The sequence below is a fragment of the Magallana gigas genome, chromosome 6 (assembly GCF_963853765.1).
Source record: "Magallana gigas chromosome 6, xbMagGiga1.1, whole genome shotgun sequence".
Taxonomy (NCBI): domain Eukaryota; kingdom Metazoa; phylum Mollusca; class Bivalvia; order Ostreida; family Ostreidae; genus Magallana; species Magallana gigas.
The window spans coordinates 36164631-36179118 of record NC_088858.1 but is presented as its reverse complement, the minus strand read 5'-3'; positions in this window follow the sequence as shown (position 1 = coordinate 36179118).

The window sequence follows — 14488 nt, the reverse complement described above, 5'->3', positions numbered from 1 at the left end:
TTGGCCAATAATTGTTGAAAAAGATATACAGTCAAACCTATTTTCAGAGGCCACTTCGGGGAAATTTGAAAAGTGGCCACTTAAGACAGGTGGCCTTTAATTCCAGGTAGCATGAAAAATTATGTCAAGCAATGCATAAACACAAATGAATCAAATAGTATGTATTATAATAATAACAGATTTATCTAATTATGTAATGTCACATACATTTATTTACATTGCTTCATTTTGTTACACATTTGTATAATAGTCCATGATAGTTTTTTGCCTTTCCATATTTACAGACAAATCTGTCAGTCCTCTGCATTCATGCAAATTTGAAGCAGTCTGGTGTTACCATGAACTTGAGCAAATACTTTTAAATTGTCAACAAAAACATCGGCATCGGCTAAAGAGAAAAAAACAAAAGTGAGCATCATTTACAATCTCTTGTTCGTTTTCATTAGCTCGTCACTGCTAGAGTGACATGAACATGTACCAGTCTTTAAAAGTTGCTGACTTGTCCCAGTCTTTCGCCGAATTATCACAAGTTGCCAGTGATTGGTCAATTTGCGATTGTTCAGTGAAATCGCATCCGAACACTTCAGTTGACAATTATAATACTGATAGCGGAACGTCGTCGTCGTCAAATTCATTTCACATTTCATACCACCATTTAATTGTTTATAGTATAATCCAATGTCCATGATTATAATGCATTCTGTTTTTAAATTGCATATATATCATGTTTATGAGTACAAATCTATGCATTATGAAACACTTAAATATAATTAAAAGTATAGACATGGTAGAAGTTCAAATTAAACATGTTACACGAAAATAGATGTTGCATGAAAAGGAAATACATGTAAATCATAATTTTGGAATAAGTGAATATCTTATGCATGTAGATATACAACTTACTGAAAATATATAACTTTCTAAATTATTAAAACAAAAGTAAAGCCAATAGTTATAAGTAATGGGAGAGAAAAATTGACCGGGGAAAGGTACAATTAAGAGCAAAGAGAGATAACTCACTGTGACCATGATACCAACTTGTTTGAGTTAAATTTTTGCCATTGACTGAACAATTTACTTATCTTATTATCTTAGGCCTCAAAATTTTAAGAATACATAATGATAAAAAATGAAAGAATATCATTATGAACATGAAATGACGATAAGAAGATGCTTACATCATAATATTTATAAACAATTCATTATATAGGAAATCGAATTTTTATAAATGCACCTTTTTGAAAAAAATGTATAATATATAACAAGCGGTTAGATAAAATGAGTAAGTCTATATTTAATCTTAATTACAAATCAATGTTCTATTTTCATATTTATAAATAATTCTTCAAGTTCTGTAAGATCTTGGTTGGATATTTCTTTCTTTCTTTCTTTACTAATTTTCATTGGTGAATCAGGTGTGATAGCTTGTTTCGAAGCTTTTTTGGATAATGTATTCATAATGAATACATCAGACTAAACCCTCTCTAAACATAGGCGGTAGAACATGGAGTAATTAAGGCCATATTTAAGGAGTTTTACAATATCAAAAAATAACTAATCGAGGCCACCTCTCTGAACTGCATAAAGTGCTGCTGAATTGTGAAATCTCAAATGTTGACTTTAAAAAAATTGCTCTTCTTAACAGGAACTTTAAGCATTTACATTATAATAAGTTTTGGGTTTTTTCTTTTAAAGTTTAAGATGGATCATTCAAGGAAAGTATGTTTAAAGTTGTAGTATTAACTTTAAACTTATAAAATGGATTGAAAGACATCAAAACAAAACAAAAATGGTAACGATTGAACAAACAAATAAGTAATTTAAAGTACTTTACCAAAACGTTTTCATACTAGATAAAAAAAATTATTATGTGCATTGGACACAGCAGCACTATAAAGAGACGACTTCAATCAGATATATCAAAATATTGATTAAACGCATGTGTTGACTATGAAATAGGAATATAATTGTGAAATCTGAAATGTTGATAACAAAAAATGTTTTTTGCTCTTACACAAGACATGTTCCTTACAAAGCATTTACATATATTTACAGTTTTAGATGGATCAAGGAAAGTATGTTGAAAGTGGTAATACAAGCTTCAATTAAAAATACAATGACAATGTGGTCCTTTATTAAATATTTTTTAGAATAGTCTTATCAAACGGATAAATGTATTTACTTTCCCAAATTGGACATAAATGCATGTCTATATCTTCCAACCATCGAGCAGGTCCCAAGTGTTCCGCCAGAAGCTCTTGGTTTATCCAGCGAACAAGTACACTTTGTGAATTTATAGGACTTACCTGGAAATGAATAGGGTCGGACTATCTTATCCACATTGACAGATACCCCATTTGTTGTTGGTATTTATCAAGAGTCTGTGACTGTAAGGGAACATAAGGAATCAAGAATTATCTAACCCACCTAAAGTGATCTTCTTCTTTATCATAACCAACAGGAGTTGGTATCTCCCTTTTAAATTAAATAGTATCTCCCTCGCTCATTTCAATGAAGAACTATTTAAACCCTGTGTGAGCAAAACTTTGGTTTGAAAATAATTTTACTACAAAATTTATTTTAATATAAATACATTCGGAATTGATTATACATGTACTTTTTAGTAGATAACTTTGTTTTTAAATATCTGACAGAAACCCCGAAGACTTGGATGTAAAATTTTGGCGGGAAACGGGGTTAGCGTTTGCAGTTCTTTATATTACTGTATTATGTAAAGAAACTGTCCTTTCTCTATGAGAAAAAAACTGATCAAGGGCCGAGTGCCGAGATCATTTCGTTCTCTCACAGAATTGACAGTTTGAAGCGTATTTACGACTGAAGACACCCTGCTGTGCTTTAAGAATGGACAGCAACAGATAAACAAGTAGACGATGAAAATAAAGAGAGCTATTTTTTACCACCCTAACAAAAAACAGCTTTGAGTAGAGCTATGTATATGTTGGCCACTTAGAGAAAGCTTAAGTAGAAACATGATGAAAATATCTCCGATGAAGATATTTTCAAAAAGTAGAGATCATAGATAGAGGTTTAAAATCTCTGAATCAGCAGAATTTGGACGACTTACTACGGAGTGGGTCGTCTAAGGAAACGAAAGCAAAGTCAAAATGGGCCTTAAATCTGTTTGCTCCATGGCAGCAAGGAAAGAAACAAGAAGCATACCTAATTCAGACTTGTATATGTACAAAATCATCATAAACGCGCAAGATGATAAAATCTTATATTTAAGATGATAAATGTTTAAGCTACTTAAATATCGCCGGAGTGAGAAATAAATCTCTACTGGACTATAAACAAACCGGACACCTTTTATGAAATATTCTGCGTAATTCAATATTTCATGAAAAAGGAGGGCCGTTTTGTTAGATTCGAAGAATCATGCAGAAATCATCACAGATGATCGGTAAAACACAGCAGGACTCCTTAAAAATTAAACAGACTGCAAAATCTGAAGTCAATGCAAGCAGTTATAATTAGTTCGTGAATTGAAATTTAGATAAAACCTTGATCAGTTAATTTCATTTTTGTTTAATACGATTATAGTTAATATCGTATTTAGCGTGCACGATTATAGGCGCAAAAGGATTTTTCAACAAGTCAGCGTGTATTCGAACTTGTTTATTCCTGAATGCACGAAATAAATGTTCTTTTTCATATTCATGTAGTAGATCTTTTTTAATTTAAAATTAATAAATAAAAAATATGTATGATAAATATATATTAAGTAAATAAATAAATGTTTATTAAATTAAAATCAAATAATTAGAATTCCACCTTCTACTAACAATGTATTTAGTAAGAGCGTTCCACCCCTCCACAGACACATATATTCAAACATTTTACATTCATTGCCTGGTATTAAAAATTCTATGGATTTATTGGTCAAGAGTTCTCATTGTCTTCTTAACAGTGTTCAAATAGGCCACTTTTTATGTCGAAGAGAGAAATTGATATTTTCATGATTTTGCCAAACAATATTTTAACGACTTAAAGACATTCAGACAATGTAAGTTTCATTTACTTATACTATAGAAAGATGAGTTTATAAAATGAACTATCAGGATTAAGAATTTAGAAGGAATTACTTTGTAAATATTGTTTATATCAGATGTAGATAAATAGTGTTTTCTTCATTATCTCAGATGTAGATAAATCTGATGGACAAGAAAAGTAAATACAACTTAATATATTCTTTAGTTGTATATGTTTCTACGGAAATGTTTAAGTGTTTGATATTGTGAAAAGGAAATATGTGTAACGAACATGTATTTAGATATATACTTAATATCCAAATGAATTAACATCATATTAAGTAGAAGATAATTGAATCACTTGAACCTGACTCAATTCCATAAATTAGTATGATAAATAATTTTGGTATTTTTTTTTTTTTTTTTTTTTTGTAAAAGAACGATAATTTATGTATGGTAAAGAGTATTTAAAGATAATTGTATCGTAATTATGCATAAATGTATTTTATGACTTGATATTATATAATTATGTTATATTTATTTTATCATATTATATTTCAGAGTCTATTCATTAAAGAAATCTGGTAAAAGCGACTAGAAGTTTTTATGCATAAAGGATATTCATTTGCAATGATTTAAATTTCAGTTATTAGTCCCCTACCGGTTTTCATATTTATAATGCCTATGGTCCAGCTTCTCTGAGGTAAGCCTTATTTATCCACCATTAAAGGTACCCAGTAACATCATTGATGTGATAGATCCACAGACTATCAAAGCTGCACAAGAAGAGGATCCAACTTTGTCCAAAGTTCGGATATATGTGGAGAACCATATCGTTCACGAAAAAGGTTAAATGGTACAACAAGAATGGTTTGCTATGTCGGGAATTTTTACCAAAGGATGACCCGTTGAAAAAGGTATTTTCTCAGCTTATCGTTCCAGAGAAAATTCGTCCATTAGTGATGAAATTAGCTCATACTCTATATTAGCAGGGCATTTAGGTATTCAGCGGACAATAACCCGGGTAACCTCTGAGTTTTTTTGGCCAGGACTTCAGAGTGACATCCGCAGATATTGTCAATCATGTGACATTTGCCACCGTACCTTGCAGAAAGGTAAGGTAAGCAGAGTACCTTTAGAACGATTACCATTAATCAAGCGAGTTGCTGTCGATTTAGTTGGTCCTTTATCTCCAGTTACAGACAAAGGTAATAGGTCGTTCTTACGCTAGTAGACTATTCAAGCCGTTATCCAGAAGCTATAGCATTGCCGAGCATCGAGACTGAAAGAGTGGCAGAGGCATTGATGGATATCTTTTCTAGAGTAGGTGTTCCACGAGAAATGTTAACTGACATGGGTACCCAATTCACATCGTCTCTTATGAAAGAAGTAAGTCGTCTTATATCTATGAAGCAGTGGACAACCACTCATTATCACCCATCATGTAATGGCTTAGTTGAACGTTTTAATGGTACCTTGAAACAGATCCTGAAACGACCGTGTGCAGAAAAACCTAAAGACTGGGATAAGTATCTTAATGCAGTTCTTTTTGCTTATAGAGAGTTACCACAAGAAAGCTTAGGATTTTCTCCCTTTGAATTAGTCTATGGAAGGTCAGTACGAGGTCCCATGTCTATCTTAAAGGAAATGTGTACGGAAGTGATAGAATACCCTAATGTACGAACCACTTATCAGTATGTATTAGATCTTAAAGATAGATTGCAGACAATGGCTGAACTGGCAAAAGAAAACCTCGAAAAATCCGCATCTCGGTACAAGAAGTACTACGACAGAAAGGCTAGAAACCGATCTCTACAGGTAAATGACAAAGCTCTTATCTTGATGCCAACAGACAACAATAAACTGCTTCTTCAATGGAAAGGTCCGTTTAATTGTGAAGAAAGTTAATCGTGTGGATTATCAGTTGAACATTCAAGGGAAAGTGAAAACATTTCACATTAACCTTCTTAAGAAATATGTAGAACGATCACAGTGTGAAACAGTTAATGTAGTGACAGACGAGAGAGTATTTGGTATTGTAAATGCTATAGTTGTTGACTGTGTAGCAGATACCACTCAGGATGGCCAATTAGAACACTACCCGGAACTAGACTCCTGTGAATGCGCAGAGATGGATGTCAACAGTGCGCTATCAACTGAAGAACGAAAACGGCTGATGGGAATGGTATCCAAATATGGGGATGTTCTAGTGGATAAACCAGGTGTAACAAATGTTTTGGAACATGACATCAGAATGGTAAGCGAAAAGCCAATATATGTCAAAAACCGTTCCATTCCATTTTCATTGGAAGATACAGTCAATAAAGAAGTGAATGATATGTTGAAATTGGAAATCATTGAACCTTCCAAGTCTCCGTTTTGTTCTCCAATAGTCATTGTTCCTAAGAAAGATGGTACTAATCGGTTTTGTATTGACTTTCGACTCCTGAACAGACAGACAATCTTTGACTCTGAACCAATACCAGACGCAGACGAAATGTACAGTATGCCAAACTTGCTGGACATAAGTACTTTTCCAAAATTGACTTGTCAAAGGGTTATTGGCAAATAAAACTGACAGAATCATCAAAACCAAAAACAGCTTTCAGAACAAGTAAAGGGTTATTTTAGTTCAGGTTTATGCCCTTCGGTTTAGGTACAGCGCCAGCTACTTTTTCTTGTTTAATGCGGAAAGTATTGTTTGAAATGGAAAATGTTGACAATTTTATTGACGACATAACTATTTTCACACAGACATTTGAACAGCACCTTGAAAGACTCGAAGAATTATTTCAAAGGTTACGTAGTGCAGGTTTAACAGCTAAGCCAGGTAAATGCTCTTTGGCTTACTCTAGTTTGAATTGTCTAGGTCATGTGGTAGGCCTATTGAGACCAATGTCAGACAAGAATAAGGCCATACAAGATGCACAAAGACCAGAGACTAAAAAGCAACTGCGATCATTCCTTGGTCTGATTGGGTTTTATCGCAAGTTTGTTCCCAATTTCGCATGCATAGCATTACCATTGACAGATCTGACTAAAAAAGGGGTGTCCAACAAAGCTAGTGTGGGAAAACTGTCATGAAATTGCTTTTCGGACTTTGAAGTCGTCGTTGATCAATTCTCCAATTCTCAAGCTACCAAACTTGAAAGAGTCTTTCATACTCCAAACAAATGCTTCTGATAGAGGTTTAGGGGCTGTGTTATTACAGTGTGAGGGAGATCAAAAACTACCTGTCGCATACGCAAGCAGAAAGTTGAAGGATTCTGAAAGTGTTTATGCTACTGTAGAGAAAGAATGTTTGGCTATTGTTTGGGCTATTCAAAAGTTTCAAAAGTACCTATATGAGCAGGAATTCGTTTTGGAAACTGATCACAGTCCACTAGTCTATTTGAACAAGTCAAAGGTCACCAATGCAAGGTTAATGTGCTGGGCTCTTAGTCTTCAGCCATATCGATTTAGAATCGAAGCTATCAAGGAAAAAGATAATGTAGGGGCTGACTATCTTAGTCGGTTGTAAATGTGTGTATATATGTATGTTATTTATTTTAAATACTCAGTTATTATTTTCCAGCTTTTATGTTTTTTTAAAGTACTGTGTACTTTTCGAAAAAGGGAGGTATGTGTCAGAAGTGGGATTCGAACCCACGCCTGGAAAACCATTGTCACAAAATGACCAAGTGACCTAGGGAAAATAGAAGATCCCGACCCTCAAATGATAAAAAAATAACGACTTTACATAAATGATTTATATTTCCTTTCTACATTGAATTATAAAGTACATTGACACAATGATCGTCCATAAATCTGGAATTGGAGGAAAGCACTGTTTATTGAATAGATGATCCGTGAAGTATAGCGGTTGTGGTGAGACTGTCCTTCTGCTGGGTCTGGTCCTGTAGGAGGCTGAGATGCTCCACTCAATGTCAAAGATGTCTACGATGTATATCCGTGGAACCACACAAGGAAACTACCAGGAATACTTAGACCTGTTAATTGTTCAAATACAAATACATACTTATGTCACAAGGTGGACACCATACCAACCCGTGGCATATACACAAATACTGCATGTCTCAATGATAGACATTTTACTTACTCGTAACTTCTGTTACGCATAACATACATGAAATACATGCATTACTTTACACATGGATACACTTACATTTACTCACACTTTACACTTACTAAAATAAGACCAACGGAACATATCTCATTTATATACATAAAGACATAAACGGACCACCATAATAAGAATGCTAAATATAAGTAAACAGATGGTAAAGATATTTAATGAAAAACGTGAATAGCTTTATGTTGAAATTACCGAGAAACTTCGTAACGGGATGTTTTAAGACATGTACTGCATTTATGAAACAATAACATTAAAAACACAATAATTATGACAAAAATAAGGCTTACCTCAGAGAAGATGGACCATAGGCATTATAAATATGAAAGCAAAGTAAAAATGTGCCAGGACGTGTACAATAAAAACGGAAGAAGTCTAGGGTCTAGGTTGCGTCCTTCCCCTCGGACTGCTGTGTCCAAACTGTGCCCGGACTGATTTCAAAGCTGACATGAATTCATAAATACGCATTATTTCCCTTTCATCTCCGACTACCGCCATATTAGTTGTCGATTTCTATTGTTCTGCTCATCGCTACACACCCCCTATATAAGGCCGAGAGCACTATTCATGCTTCACCGCATTCAGGAATTTCATACACTCGAACACGTTACCTTGGACGAAAAGACTTGTAAAAACGCGTTTTGAACAAAAATAATATGACAACCACTGCACTGACAAGATATATCCAATAAACGACGAAACAAGACAGACTGAAATCCAAGCGCAGATACTTCGAAAATTCCTCGATAATTGTAGACCATTTTCCTGTGTATGTTATAACATCGCACATGCGCAAACCACACACTGTGGCAGATCGAGCAATGTCAATTATCGCATGGATTTTAGAAATGGGGCTTTTTTGTAGGAACGGATGGAAACGTTGTTACTTTCTTGGATTTACTATCATTTAGCTACTGTGTTGGATGTAGTGTCGCCGGGGTTTTCAAGAAGGTGCAGACGTTATGCACTCTGTATGAACGACACACGTGTTCGATGTGCATGCGAAGTAAGGCAGCACTGTTTGTGCAAAATAATACGTATACCTTGGACATCCTTTCAAAGAATAAATATATTTTGTATTTCATTGACTGTTGTTTTCTTTATTATTATGTTTTACTACAATGTGTAGTTCATGCATTTAGAAGTCCGTGCAACGCGAATACCTCGATCGGAAAGCAACCGACCGTAACTTTCTCAACCGGTATATATACCCCAGTGGCAGAAGAGGAGCGATCAAAACTAATATGGCGACCAAATGCTTTTATGAATTCATGTCAGCTTTAATTTTAAAGGTCCAGTGAGTTGAGGCTCGTTACAGGTGAATTGTACAGGTAACATTTCGAAAGGGGGCTCACCACAGGATAATTGCAACTGTCATAAAATCATAAAATCAAAACAAGTAATGTGTGGCTTTTATGTGACAGTAATACAATCATCTGTAACTTCTGAGGTCGAATATAGAAGTGGCAAAAGCGCGTAACTATTTTAAATGAAGTTTGATTTGTAAACAACGTTTGAATATAAATATTTTTTTTCAAAATATCGCTTGAGAGATTAATAGGAAAACTACTGCAATGCGATACAATATACAAAGACCGTTAAGGTTGTGCCCAAAACCATGGACGTTTAATTGCGTACAGTATTTGGAGAAAAATTTAGTTCCAATAATATCCATCGATGTTTACGTAACTTGTTTCAGCTATGATTAAACTGTCTATGAATTAGCCACTACATTGTACATTTGAAAATTAAATGTTTGCATCCGGATATAAACACCGACATTGATTTTTGTTTTAATTTTAATTCATGAATGATTGTAGGACTGTAGGTAAGTTTTAAAACAAGAAAAAGAAAAAGTTAAAAAAGAAAGACAGGCAGATAAAAAACTGATAGTAGAGCCAATAGGCGACGTTTTGGATGGTCCGACAATCAAACTTTGGAAGACCTTGCAACTAAACTTTTAGAAAAACAGTGTGGAAAATATTTCTTCAAGGATTGTTAGAAGATGAATGAAAAACATGTTTTTTCTAAAATTAAAAAAATCAAATACGATCAGAAGAGGAAACAGGTCAGTATTTGTGGACGGACATCTTGTAAGACAGTTAAAACTAATTTTTATTAGTATTCAGACTGAATCATTCCCTACTGGTTCACCTATAGCCGTGTGCACACGGAAATGACCTTTTACTAGAATGAAATTCAGTTGTCCGTTGCAATATGATTTTTGAAATTTATAATAATGTATGTAACCACTTGTCTTAAATTCATGAAATCTGCGTCGAAAAATGTTTTTACAGAACTCTGTGTACAAAGTGAGTCGAAAAGCAAATATTTAGAAAAATTGCAATTACTTATGTCTAAACCGGCCCAGATTGAAAATAAAAACCTGATCCCGATCAAAATTATTTTCAAGAAATTTTGCAAAAGTACAAATCCCAGGGATGGAAGTCTCAACTGTTTTTATGATATTTGGGCACTTCTGTTCGGGTGGAAGGGGGTGGGACCACCCCAAGGCCCATGACTTGCATACCATTGATGCCCCTTGACACAGGGAACAAGAATATATATAGTTTAGGGGTGGGGATCCCAACCATTTTCAAGATATTTGGGCACTAACTTATAAAGGGATGTCACGACCACCACGGGGGCCAATGACCTTCATACCATTTGATGCCTCCTTGACACAAGAAAGAAGATTATATAAGGTTAAGGGGTGGGAATGTCAACGGTTTTTGAGATTTTTACTAACTTTCAAACCTGGGGGTTTTGGATTACCCTAAGGACCATATATAATGTACCATAAATATTGCACATACCACTCCATATTTGCATCTAAAGACCCCATGTCAATATCTTTAACGGTGTTTAAGTTATTACCATTTACAATATAGAGTATAATTTATCCCCAATGATTCAGTGTTAGACCCCACCTTTATTTGACCTCCTCCTCCCCACCCCCACCCTCAAAATAGAGATGGTTGACAAAAGCTAAATTAATAAAAAAAAAATTAAACAGGGACCACAATAAGACATGCAGAATTATTATATCCTAGAGTTTTGTACAATTCTTTTCAGCAATCTCTGAGAAACGCGATGGACAAGTTCAGAGGCGAGGTAGAAGAAAGTGAAGAATCGAACAAAAACAATAAGTCTCCAGTCTTAAATATATGAGTTTTTTTATAATGATTCACAATTAAGGCCATTACTTATTCAGAATCACGATAAACAGACGTGTTACCTTAAAGGTGTATTAGTAACGTAAGGTGTTAATTGTGGACACCTGGACAAGGTGCAATAAACTTTAAAGGTGACCAACGATGAATAATTATGTCTGAAGTGAAGAGAGCAGATTTGTTATAGATACTCCTTTACAAGTTATGTTTGTCCAGAAGTTTAATTTTGTTTTACCCGTAATAAGTTAAATTGCACAAAATTTAACAGATTAAAATATAATTCATAAAAACAAGAGACACATGGGCCACATCGCTCACCTGAGCAACAATAGGCATGATAAAATCAGCTTAATGGAGTCATAATAAAAATATGTGGACAATGTGGTATATTACATGTAGATCCTCATATCACATGTTGAGCATTGCATTCTCAAAAAGATCCTTAACAATTGTTTATAAACGGGATATAAACCTACACCACACTCTGAACCCCTTCTGAGGCCCAAGAATCGTCCAGGGGCTAAAGTCTTAACAATTTTAAAACATCAGCAATATGAAAAAATGTTTGAAAAAATGTATTGAAGAAGTAAAGCCATACATGATAACTTTTCAGTTTTTGAGAATAATTAAGATGTTTAATTTTCCTCTGTACAACTAGATCCCCAGTGTGGCCCCACTCTTCTCCTCAAAATTTGATTTTAACGAATTTGAATCCACACACTATCTGAAGTTGCTTTCACTTTCACTTAAGTTACAGCTTTTCTAGGCAAATTTTTTTTTAGAGGATTTTAAGATTTTTCTTTATATATTCCTACGTAAAAAATTTGCCTCCCCCCCCCTGTTGTGACCCCATCCTACCCCCGGGATCATGAACTTGAATCTACACAACCTGGTGATGCTTCCACACAAGTATCAGCTTTCCTAGTTGAATATTTCTGAGAAGATTTTAACAGACTGTTCAGTATATACTCCTTTGTAATAATTTGGCCCCCCATTGTGACCCAATCCTACCCCCGGGAGTCATGATTTTCACAACTTTGAATCTACACTACCTGAGGATGTTTCAGCTTTCCTAACTGATCGGTTTCTGAGAAGAAGATTTTTAAAGATTTAATCTATATATTTCGTGTAAAATTCGACCCCCAATTGTGGCCTCACCCTTCCACTGTGAGACATGATTTTCACAACTGTGAATCTACACTACTTAAGGATGCTTCCACGATTCATTTTTCCTGGCCAAATGGTACATGAGAAGAAGATTTTTAACGATATACTCAATATATTCCTTTGTAAAATTCGACACCACCCCCCTCATTGTGGGCCATCCCTACCTTTGGGAAATATGATTTTCACAACTTTGAATTTACACTTCTTAAGGATGTCTCCACATAAGTTTCAGCTTTCCTGACAGATTAGTTTGTGAGAATAAAATTTTCAAGGATTTCCTCTATATATTCCTTTGTAAAATTCGACCACCTATTCTGGGCCCGCCCTAACCTTGGGAGTCATTATTTTCACAACTTTGAATCTACACTACCTGAGGATGTCTCCACACTAGTTTCAGCTTTTCTGGCGGATTGGTTTCTGAGAAGAAAATTTTTATGGATTTACTCTACATATACCTATGTAAAATTTTGACCCTCCCCCCCCCCCCCCATTGTGACCCAACCCTACCCCCGGGGGTCATAATTTTCAAAACTTTGAAACTACACTACCTAAGGTTGCTTCCACACAAGATGCTTCCACACAAATCAGCTGACCCCCCTCCCCCATTGTGGCCCCCACCCTACCCCTGGGAGTCATGATTTTCACAACTTTGAATCAACACTTCCTGAGAATGCTTCCACATTGCCAAATGGTTCTAAAGAAGAAGATTTTTTAAGATTTCTAAAAAAATTTCAATAATTCTTAATTAGCTCCCCTTGTAAAAGGGTGTGATCCTTAATTTTCACAAATTTGAATCCCCTTTGCCTAAGGGTGCATTGTACCAAGTTTGGTTGAATTTAGTCCAGCGGTTCTGGAGAAGATGTTAAAAATGTGAAAAGTTTACGGACTAGCTCAGATGACCTAAAAAGGCAAGCAAATTCCAAAAATAATTAATGTTGTCTGCTTTGACAATGTACGAAGATTAAAAAAAGGTTCTAAATAGGGATGTCAATTTTTCTCGGAGACACAGAATGTGATCAGAATAGCTCACTTGAGCTTTCAACTCAGGTGAGCTAAAAATGCAAGCAAATTAATGTTGTCTGTACTGACAATGTACGAAGAATTAAAATAGTTCTTAAAGCTAACATTAATTCATAAATACGCATTATTTTTTTTTATCTCCGACTGCCGCCATATAAGTTGTCGATTTCCATTGTTCTGCTCATCGCTAAACACCCCCTATATAAGGCCGAGAGCGTTATTCATGCTTCACCACATTCAGGTATTTCATACACCCAAACACGTTACCTTTGACGAAAAGACATGCTGAAACGCGTTTTGAACAAAAAAAATTATGACAACAACTGCACCGGCAATGAACGACAAAACAAGACCGACTAAAATCCACATCGCACATGCGCAAACCACACACTGTGGCAGATCGAGCAATGTCGCATGGATTTTAGAAACGAAACGTTTTTGCATAAACCGTCGGAAACGATGCTACGTTGTTATTTTCCTGGATTTATTATCATTTAGCTTGTTGGATGAAGTGCCGCCGTGGTTGTCAAAAAGATGCAGCCGCTATGCACTCTGTATGAACGACACACGTGTTCGATCTGCATGCGAAGTACAATGTACCGGTAAGAAAACACTATATGTGCAAAAGTACGGGTACTTCGGAAATTCTTCGGACATGTTTTATTGATTGTTGTTTCCTAATTTTTTAGTACAAACATTTTGCTACAATGTGTAGTTCATGCATTTAGAAGTCCGTGCAACCTGGATGCCTCGATCGGAAAGCAACCGACCGTAGCTTTCTCAACCAGTATATATACCACAGTGGCAGTAGAGGAGCGATCGAAATTAATATGGCGACCAAATGCTTTTATGAATTCATGTCAGCTTTAATAGGGATGTCAATTTTTCTCGGAGACACTAGTCGTTTAATCGGGGGCTTTTGTCGAGCGATAGTTGAGTCCTCGTTGATTTCTTTAAAACTGTGTGTCCTTCACATATAAAATAATGCTACTATAAAATACACAGTA